The 10,625-nt window shown below is 44.2% G+C and overlaps 1 non-coding gene across 1 annotated transcript; it reads right to left on the reverse strand.

The window, feature by feature from the left end:
* Positions 1-10,553: 10,553 nt before the first annotated feature.
* TRNAW-CCA (transfer RNA tryptophan (anticodon CCA)) lies at positions 10,554-10,625 on the reverse strand. The gene has a single exon. It is a non-coding gene; the product is annotated as a tRNA-Trp (tRNA).

A 10,625-nucleotide genomic window follows, 5' to 3' on the forward strand; every position in this document is an offset into this window, starting at 1 on the left:
ATTTAAGAGATGATATTCTCAATGGTAGATAGAAAATATAAAATCTGTTATGGGTTCTAAGCATTTATTACTCTACCCAAAACTTTAAAAAAAATGTTCTAAGAGATAATGTGGTGGAGAGATAACGTGGTGGAGAGATAACGTGGTGGAGAGATAACGTGGTGGAGTGATGACGTGGTGGAGTGATGACGTGGTGGAGTGATGACGTGGTGGAGTGATGACGTGGTGGAGTGATGACGTGGTGGAGAGATGACGTGGTGGAGAGATGACGTGGTGGAGAGATGACGTGGTGGAGAGATGACGTGGTGGAGAGATGACGTGGTGGAGAGATGACGTGGTGGAGAGATGACGTGGTGGAGAGATGACGTGGTGGAGAGATGACGTGGTGGAGAGATGACGTGGTGGAGAGATAACGTGGTGGAGGAGTGTTGGCCATTTGGAATGAATTTTCATAGACAATGACTTTAGTTTTCCTGAGAAAAGGACATTACTGAGGACGTAAGCATAAACTGTCCATACATAAAATACCTTTCAGGCAATATAAATTTGTGATTGACTAGGAATCAAACACATCCTGGATCCACGGGTCCCTCCGTGGGCCCATGCCGCCCTGTTTCTCAATTATACTTGAAAAGGAGGGCAGGCTTCGCGGAACCATCCAGGATTCCTAACAGACCTTCAGAAGCAAGATGCTTTCAGTCACGACAAGGGAAGGGGTTGACCACAATTATTAAGTCTCTCCATCTTGGAAACATTAGCTTTCTTGTATGAGGGCGTAAGAGACGAATCAAAGGTACTTGGATACCCAATCTATGTCATGTTATGTAGTACGACTCACCCTATGCCAATGTATTTTTATTTTTATTTTCTCTTACGTTAATTAAGGATGTTGTATTTCGTGTATTCTTGCCCTTTTAATAAATAAAAATATTTGTAAAAAAAAAATCAAACACATCACTGATAGTAATTACCTGAAACCAAGCAATCTAGCACCCATGAGTTAGAGCAACCACCTGAATTGGAATGATCGAACTGGGCTACAAATTGAACCCTTCAATTAACAAGGTATTGAAAAAATTGTTTAAAATCAGAAAAAATACAGCAATTTCATCTAAATTGATCAGACTTTTCTAGTAGGGTTAATTGAGAAAATGTCAATCCCATGTCATTGTGGATGTTCTACTAATAGAATTTTAATAACATTTTAGCTGACATTGAAACTTCTTCTGCCAATCATTACGGAAGGCAGCTTTGCAAAACAAACTGGAATTTCCACTGTCAAATTGACAGCAGTGCCTGCCATTCCTACTGAATAGCATAATAGAATAGTTATTTACGAAAGGCAAATCCGCTTTGCACTACAAGTGCAAACCACAAGTGCACTTGAAATCGCACTGAAAGTACACTTGGAAGTGCAGTCGCTGTAAATCTGAGGGGTAGATTTGAAATGAGGGCAAGCTCTGCTGATTTTAGCATCCAATCATGTGTAAGCTAAAATACTGTTTTTTATTTTCTTTGCATGTCCCCCTCGGATCTGCAGTGACTGCACTTCCAAGTGCACTTTCAGTGCAATTTCAAGAGCACTTTGCACTTGTAGTTTGCACTAGACATGTGCGATTAGTTTCGCATGAAACGAAAATTCGTACAAATGTCCGGAAATTCGTACATTCGTACGCATCCGAAATACGAATTTTTATGCATATACGAATTCCGTACGAAATATGAAATTTCGTTTACGAATTTTGGATCCAAATTCATAACGAAAATTCGTACTTAACGAAAAGTTAATGAACCTAAAAGTTAAAAACCCAGGAAGTCAGGGAGCACAGGGATGGTGGGAACCCCTCACAGTGCCGGGACAAGGTCATCTAGAGCCCAGGGCAAACATGCCAAACTGCGCCCCCCCACCCCCAAGGTGTATGAGCATTATGTATCATCAAAAATCCCCCCCCCAAAAAAAAACTGAGCACTAATCGTTTTCACCCCCTAAGCATAAATTCCCCCTCCTCCCAGTGAAAATCTGTTCCCCTGCTGAAATTATCCACCCCCCAAATCTCCCCTAATTCAAGTGCCCCCCCCCCAAACAAATGACTTCTCCTAGCACAAATTATCTACCTCTAAAATGTGTTAGTGAACACTGATCTCTGCTCCAATCACATGGAGCAGAGATCAGCGTCACTTGTTTCTAGGCAGAACAGGGAGATGCTGTTTACAACAGCATCTCCCAGTTTAGCCTCCTCGTGAGACGATCGCGGGTATCCCCACGGCGATCGAGTCCGCGGGACCTGCGACCAGTCTCACGGGGTTCCCTACTGGCACGCAAGCGTGCCGGCGGCGGCGCGCACGCAATGGCAGGGTGGCATATAAAAAAACCTCCAATGTTATTTTCACTTGTAACCTCAAGTCATTTCCTTATTTTCAAACTGTTGAGTAACCATTGCTATGTCTTGATTGGTAGACCACATCGTTATAAAGAAACATTCATCAAGTGTCATTATTGTGTGGTGAAGAAAAACAATGAAATATCTGCAAAGACAAAGAGCCCAAACATTTCACGCACCAAAAGAAAGGCGTGATGCCGGGGAAGACCAAATGGATTCAACTGTTTCATTTACTTGGAGCACCCTCTAGTGTGCTTGAAGTGTAGATAGATTTTTTTGTTTAGTGTAGGTAAATGTGTGCAGGCTTGGCTGGAATGGGAAGGGAGGTAATGTGGAGCTGCTTGGAGTATTCTGAGGGCCCTGACTGTTCCCCGACATGGGTTGGCAGGGGTCAGGCCCCCTCAAATACTCTGGGTCAGCCCAGCTGGGGAGGAGAGTTTTAGTGAGATGGAGTGTTAGGCTGTTATGGCCTTTGAGGGAGCTCCCCAGTCTAGAGGGTGACCTTGGGCCTAGGCTCGAGTGCGGACAGGACCCTCTTCAAGACACAAGGAGGTTTTCTAGCCAGGAGGCATGGGAGCAAGGAGAAGACAGCAGGAGAACACTTCCAGGCAAGTCTCTAGGAGGAAGAGAAACAGCCAAGAGGGCTGGCGAGTGACACACAGTCAGGAGGTCTGGGAGGCATGCCTGAGAGAAGTGGGATGGAGCAGTCTGGGATGGGTGTAGAGCAAGTCAGGAGAACTGTGGTGGCATGGGCAGTGGAAAGGAGCTGCTGCAGCCAGGAGGGCTAACAGTGCCTGAAGAGGTGGTACTAGGAGCAGTAGCCCCAGATAGAACAGCTAGCACCAAAGACTTCTATTTTTGCTACACTGTAGGGGCTTGTGGTCCCTTCCTGCAACGGGCATTCATCCAGACCCAGTTGAGATAGTGCTGAGTCTGAAATCCGTGCTAGCTGGTCCTGACACTGATAGTTTGCAAGCAAGTGTGTGCTGGAGGTAAAAGAGAATAGAATGTATATACTGGAATGTATATAGTTCAAGTCCCTACAGAGTTTCATCGATCAAATGGGAATTCCATATGCACCCTTCCCCAACCAAGTTCAATTCCCCTAAATAAAAAAAACAAAGCTGGGAGGACTGCTCCTTGTCTCTGAGTGACTGGAAATTCATTTGCCCGGATGTGCAGGGTGGTAAACATAATCTTTTGTTAAAAATCCCTTTAATTTTTTATCTGTTTACATTGTATTCCCTATGTAGTGGAACACACATTATTGCTTTCAAAGACCCTTGGTGGGTTTGATATAAAATTGCTTTAGAAATCTGGACTTTCATTTCAAAGTGTATTGATAATGTGCCTATGTTTCTCTCTGCTCACCATATAAGAAGCTATTCGAGATCATAAGACCCCTTTCACACTGGGGCGTTTTTCGGGCGTTTTTCAGGCGCTTTAGCATTAAAAAAAGCGCCTGTAAAGCGCTTGAAAGAAGCCGCAAGTGCAATCCCAATGTAAAAGCCAGAGTGCTTTCACACTGAGATCCCTTTCACACTGGAGCGTTTTTCAGGTGCTTTAGCTTTAAAAAAAGCGCCTAAAAGAAGCCGCAACTGCAATCCCAATGTAAAAGCCCAAGTGCTTTCACACCGAGGCGCTGTGCTGGCAGGGCGTCAAAAGAAGTCCTGCAAGCAGCTTCTTTGCATCGCTTTTGGAGCGGTGAATACAACGCTCCTAAAGCGCCCCCTCCCATTGAAATCAATGGGAAGCGCCTGTAAAACGCCTGAAAAGCGCCTGAAAAGTGCTATTGGCAGCAGCGTTTTGTGGGTGCTTTTAACCCTTTATTTGGCTACTAGCAGGGGTTAAAAGAGCCCCAATAACGCTTGAAAAACGCTGGTAAAGCGATGCTAGTTTAAGCGGCGCTTTACGAGCGTTTTTCGGGCACTGACATTGTGAAAGGGCTCTTAAAGCACTTGGGCTTTCACATTGGGACTGCAGATGAGGCTTCTTTCAAGCGCTTTACAGGCACTTTTTTTAACGCTAAAGCGCCTGAAAAACACCCCAGTGTGAAAGGGGTCTTAAAAAGTGTAAATAAAAAATAAAAAATGTATGAAAATTTTAGAAACAGTCCTTCTTCAGCTTCCCTCCCTTATGCCCTGTACACACAGTCGGACATTCCGACGACAAAATCCTTCTGACGGATTTTGGCCCAAACTCGTCTTTGCATACACACGGTCGCACAAAGTCGTCAGAAAATCCAATCGTTCAGAACGAGGTGACGTAGAAGACATACGACGGGACTATAAAGAGGCCAGTAGCCAATAGCTTTCGTCTCGTAATTTATTCTGAGCATGCGCGGCACTTTGTCCATCTGAATTGTCTGAATTGTCTACACACGATAGGAATTTAAAGATCGGATTTTGTTGTCGGAAAATTTTAGATCCAGCTCTCAAACTTTGTGTGTTGGAAATTCAGACGGAAAAAGTCAGATGGAGCCCACACGCGATCGGATTTTCCAACAACGCGTTCCGATCGCACATTTTCCGTCGGAAAGTCCGACCGTGTGTACAGGGCATTAGACTAATCCACGTCAAAGCTGGCGATCCAACATTTGAAGGTGGAAATAGAAGAGAATGATATTTTTTGCTTCTTTATGAGAAAATCAATACCATGAAGAAAATAGATTTCACGGGAGGAATAGTTCAGTGAGAAAAAATCAATGAAATAAAGGAAAAGTAAAAACGAATGCAGTTTTCTTATGCAAAGAGAATTGGATGAAATTGATGAACACCAAATGTGGTGACCTTTTCTTTTCATCCCTTTGAAGTATGTCACATAGTTGATATATAGAAAATACATCTGTAGTTCCAGAGGAGCTAAGGCCATTCACTGTGTCAAGGCAAAATAACATAGAAAAATCTACTGGATCCTGTGGGGGTAGGTTCTAGCATAGCTCCCAACTGTCCCTGATTTCGAGGGACTGTCCCTGATTCGGAGCAATGTCCCTCTGTCCCTCATTCCTCCTCATTTGTCCCTCATTTTGGTCTGATCTATATAGTTGTATATAAAATGTACTTTTTATCTATCAAAAAGTGTTTTCCAGCGCTAAACCTTTCATCTGATTTCTAAATTGCTGCATTTGTAAATTCCAAAAGCCAATATAAAGGAATAGTAGTGGTAAAAAAAAGCACTTGTGGGTTTAACCAATCTTGTTTTTTTGTACAATTCTCCTTTAAGAGGGTGTGGCAAGGGTTGTGTCCTATGCCTGCATACTTTTGCTGATAGGTGTCCCTCATTCCCATCTCAAAAAGTTGGGAGGTATGGGTTCTATTACATTTCTAGTATTGCCCAATAAAAATGTCCTGGTGCTGTATCATCTTTGGTTTTTGAATTCTTGAAGAGATGTTGAAAAATTGTCAAGCAGCAGGGCAATTTTGTATCAGTGGGAACAGGGAAAGCCTCCTCAATGAACTACTGGCCAGTTTCTATCTGCCAGGCTGCTTAAAGCGGAGCTCCACCCTCAAGTGGAACTTCCGTTCACCGGAACCCTCCCCCCCTCCGGTGCCACAATTGGCACCTTTCATGGGGGAAGGGGTGCAGATACTTGTATAATCCAGGTATGTGCACCCACTCCCGGGAATAGCTAGCTGCATATGCCCAGCCCCCCCCCTACCCCCCTTGTGTTCTGGGAAATACACAGTTCCCAGGACACAGCGGGGACCAGTCTCATTGCGCTGCGAGACTCGCGCATGCGCAGTAGCGAACCGGGCAGTGAAGCCGCAGCGCTTCACTTCCCGATTCCCTGACAGAGGATGACGGCGGGGGCAGCCGAGAGAGGAACGATTGCTCGTCATCTGCTGCCGACATCGCTGGACCCTGGAACAGGTAAGTGTCCATTTATTAAAAGTCAGCAGCTGCAGTATTTGTAGCTGCTGACTTTTAATATTTTTTTTTGCAGGTAGCACTCCTCTTTAATAACACTTAATGAATGTTTTGCTGCTAAAACTAACAGGAATTTTATTTTTTTTGGAAACTAAAATAAAAAAAGAACGCAGACAAATGAACCGCAAACAAAACGCAGTTTGCCAAATGGGTTAAAAACTAGTAGTAATAGAAATATATTAATAATAATAATAAAAATATTACATCCTCATGAAAATATGGACCTAATGAGAATACATCAGTAAAATATCCAAAAATGAATGTGTAATTGAGCCATACACTATAAAATCTATTGTACAATCCCTGAACAATCCCACCCATCATCCTTACCAACACTATGCATTATGAAGATAAACCAAAGCACACCAATCCATAAGCCCTTGTACACACGGTCGGACATTCTGCCAACCAAATCCGTTGGATTCTGTCCGACGGATTTTGTTCGAAACTGTTGCATACACACGGTCAGACAAAGTTGTCGGACAATCCGATCATTCAGAACGTGGTGACGTTATTTCGTTACGATGGGACTACGTTCAGGCTAGTAGCCAATAGCTTTGGTCTAGGAATTTGATCTGAGCATGCGTGGCACTTTGTTCGATCGGAATTCTCTACTAACGATCGGACAAAGTCCGGTCGGATCATGTTATCGGAAAATTTTATAGCCCAGCTCTAAAACTTTGTTGGTCGGATATTCCGACGGAAACAGTCCGATGGAGCCCACACACGGTCGGATTATCCGACAACACGGTCCGATCGGACATTTTCAGTCGGAATGTCTGACCGTGTGTACAAGGGCTTAGTGTTCGATCCAAAGAAGACTGTATATTCATATAGTACTGTGCATGTGCAGCCTACAAGGTGGTAAAAGAATTGTATAGCTGCAGATTAGGGGTAATGGTCGCCTGCATTGTTACATTACACTTTGTAGGAACAGCCTGCCCGGAAACCAGATTATTTACATCAACATCAATGCTTTAACATAGCAATAAAATGAGATACCCTTACCAGTCCAGAGCTATTTTTACACTTTCCTCAAATATGCTGAACTGTTGGTTAAAATGACACTATTCTATAACACCACCTACCGTTTAGGGGCATCTCCTAAGAATGCTATTTAAAGGATTTGTGTGTTGTCAACAATGCTCTTGAAGAAGCATGAAATGTCCCTTTTCCCTGTATAGCATATATTTTTTAATTTGTATTGGTTAGGGCCTTGGAAATTAAAGATTAATTCCTTGATTAATCGATTAATTTTTTTGATCGATCAAAATTCTTTTGATCGGTACTCACCTCTCCGCCGGCTTGCGGGTCTTCAGGGAGTTCAGTTGGAGATCTGGTGACGTCACGGACATCGGCATCACTGGACTCCTCCCCCCTTCCCCAAGTGCCTCCGTCTGCTAACGAAGGGAAGGGGGAGGGGTCCGGTGACGTTGAAGTTCTGATTGAATGTAACTCGAACGGGGGAGGAGCTACGCATGATGCCACCCGCTGCTGCCCTGCGGAACTAACACGATTGTCGGCTTTACATGTTGTGTTTTTATCTTCTTTATGTGAGTAGTTTGTGTTTGAACACAAAAATTAAATCTTATACTTAGATCTTTCCTTTCTACCCATGACCTGGCATCCTTGCTGAGATCTAAGTAGACGTGAGAGAAGTTTATGGTCCGTGTTAACCCTTTTGATACCCGCTTGCATGACCACCTGTTTGCACAGGGGTCTATGCCATAAGGCAGGGCTCGACAAACCCAGCACATTTGCAACTAGAATAAGCGACCTGGCGCCTGAGGTGGCACAGCTGGGGTATCCTGTCTCCGTGCACACCTCCCCCCCAGCGTGATCACGGTGGGCCGCGCCGGACGGTCATTGAGGCCGTGGCTTTGCGGCCTTCTGCAGTCCTAGGGTTCCTTCTGGAATCTGGCGCCCTCTTGTGGTGGCCGTTGGTATGACATCCAGCAATGCTAATGGAGCTTCCCCAGCCTGTTTTCACTGCCTGCCCATCTGATTGCATTTACTTAGAACCCCCAATATATTAATATATTTTTTATTCGAACACCCTAGAGAATAAAATGGCGGTCATTGCAATACATTTTGTCACACCGTATTTGAGCAGTGGACTTACAAGCGCACTTTTTTTGGGAAAAAATACTTTAAAAAAATAAATAAATAAGACAACAGTTAGCCCAATTTTTTTTATACTGCAAAAGATGATGTTACGCCGAGTAAATTGATACCAAACATGTCACGCTTCAAAATTGCGTCCGCTCGTGGAATGCCGACAAACTTGTACCCTTTAAAATCTCCATTGGCGACGTTTAAAAAATTCTACAGGTTGCATGTTTTGAGCTACAGAGGAGGTCTAGGGCTAGAATTATTGCTTTCGCTCTAACAATCACAGCGATACCTCACATGTGTGGTTTCAACACCACTTTCATAAGCGGCGCTACTCACGTATGCAGTCGCTTCCGCACGCGAGCTCGGTGGGATGGGGTGCGTTTAAATGTATTATTTTTTCTTATTTATTTTAACTTTTATTTATTTTTATTTTTCACGGTTCTTTTGAAAAAAAAAATGGTGTCACTTTTATTCCTATTACAAGGAATGTAAAAATCCCTTGTAATAGCAAAAAAGTATGACAGGTCCTCTTAAAGCGGGAGTCCGCCGGGACTCCGCATTTTTATTTTTTTTTAAAAGCCAGCAGCTACAAATACTGCAGCTGCTGACTTTTAAAATAGTGACACTTACCTGTCCAGCACGCCCGCGATGTCGGCACCCGAAGCCGATCTCTAGATCGTGTGTCGGGTGCTGCCGCCGCCATCTTGGGTATGGGAATCAGGAAATGGAGCCTTTCGGCTTCATTTCCCGGTTCCCTACTGCGCATGCGCGAATCGCGCTGCGGAATAAGGACGGTCCCCGCTGCCTCTGGGATCTGTGTGTTTCCCAGCAGGCAGCGGGGCACTTGCGGAAAGGGGCGGGCACTTGCGAAAAGGGGCGTAATCTACGCCCCTTTCCGCAGAGAGCTATCCCGGAAGTGGGTGCAGAATACCTGTACTGTACAGGTATCTGCACCCCCCTCCCCCCTGAAAGGTGCCAATTGTGGCGCCGGAGGGGGGGAGGGTTCCGATGAGCGGAGGTCCACTTTAGGGTGGACCTCCGCTTTAAATATGAGATATGGGGTCAAAAAGGCCCCTTTTACGCAGGCTGGCTGAAAACCCCGACACATTATTTAGACTGGACTATGGCTTCCCAGCAGGGTTGCTGGCTGCAGTTGTCTAAGCTGAGAGTGTCTGTTACACTTTTTCACACTGCCCAAAGTCAGCACTAACAGTTCCTCCAGCCACACACACACACACAGACGGGAGAGGAGAGAGGGCTCGATCTGCACCTCTTCCCCCCACCCCATAACCCTCTGTGTCTACCCACAGAGGGGTAGGGGTGTATACTCTTTATTTTGGCACTTTATGATAATTACAATTAAACTTAGGTCATCTAGAACCACTTAGAGCACATTGTACACCAAATATTGTATTTGCCCTCTATATTTCTCTAGATTCACTTAATATGCTAGTAGAGAAGGTGTAATAGCGGCTCTCTTATAATAGAGTAAGAATAGCGCAACATCAACTTTCCCTATAAAACTTTCTATATTGGATACGGTTTGGTCCATATCGGTGTATGCAGCTATTCATATAGATAGCTTTCTACTAGGACAGTGGTGGAGAACCTTGGCACCCCAGATGTTTTGGAACTACATTTCCCATGACGCTCAACTACACTGCTGAGTGCATGAGCATCATGGGAAATGTAGTTCCAAAACATCTGGGGTGCCAAGGTTCACCATCACTGTACTAGGAGCAGCGCAGGAATAATCATCTACCATTTGTAGCTGCTGACTTTTATTTTTTATTTTTTTTAGGGGCACCCCACTTTAACTTCCAGACCTACAGTGATGTACGAACACCAAAGGTGGGTTTAGTAAAGCACCCACATAGTTTTACACGGGGGTAATTTACTAAAGGAGCTGAGGCTGTTTACCTAACAAAGTAAACTTTTCAATGTGCACGTTAGTGGACAAGATGAAGCTGTGTCCATTATAAATACCCAATGCTGTGCTAAAAATAGAGACCCGCATCCATGATTCATAATCACTGCATCTTCTCTGTTTGGAAAATTGCTACAATAAATTACATTTAAAAAAAAAGCAATTTAGAAGCTTTATAATAAAGAAAAAAAAAAAAAAACAGATGACCCTGACGTGATTTGAACACGCAACCTTCTGATCTGGAGTCAGACGCGCTACCGTTGCGCCACAGAGTC

The sequence above is a fragment of the Lithobates pipiens genome, unplaced genomic scaffold (genome assembly GCF_037356315.1).
Source record: "Lithobates pipiens isolate NorthernLeopardFrog02 unplaced genomic scaffold, aLitPip1_a1.2 Scaffold_8, whole genome shotgun sequence".
NCBI classification, from domain to species: domain Eukaryota; kingdom Metazoa; phylum Chordata; class Amphibia; order Anura; family Ranidae; genus Lithobates; species Lithobates pipiens.